At 64.2% G+C, this 288-nt stretch overlaps 1 protein-coding gene across 1 annotated transcript in view; it reads left to right on the top strand.

Annotated features, from left to right (window-relative positions):
- The window catches only part of AATK (apoptosis associated tyrosine kinase), a 14,464-nt gene that overhangs the window by 9,288 nt on the left and 4,888 nt on the right, over positions 1-288 (top strand). The window lies entirely within an intron of this gene.

Here is a 288-nt window from a genome sequence, read left to right as displayed (position 1 = left end):
CAGCGCGGGCGGGGCTGCGCGGTGCCTTCCGTGGGGTGGGAGGGCGGCTGCTGCACCCCACTGCACCCCATTGTACCTCACTGCACCCCACTGTACCTCACTGCATCCCACTGCACCCCATTGCATCCCACTGCACCCCACTGTACCTCACTGCACCCCATTGTACCCCGCTGCATCCCACTGCCCCCCATCGCACCTCACTGCACCCTATTGTACCTCACTGCACCCCACTGTAGCTCACTGCACCCCATTGTACCCCACTGCACCCCACTGCACCCCATTGTACCT

This window comes from Geospiza fortis, unplaced genomic scaffold, assembly GCF_000277835.1.
Source record: "Geospiza fortis unplaced genomic scaffold, GeoFor_1.0 scaffold546, whole genome shotgun sequence".
In the NCBI taxonomy this organism is placed as follows: Eukaryota; Metazoa; Chordata; class Aves; order Passeriformes; family Thraupidae; genus Geospiza; species Geospiza fortis.
Note: the sequence above shows the minus strand (reverse complement) of the source record. Positions and strands in the feature narration are given on the sequence as shown.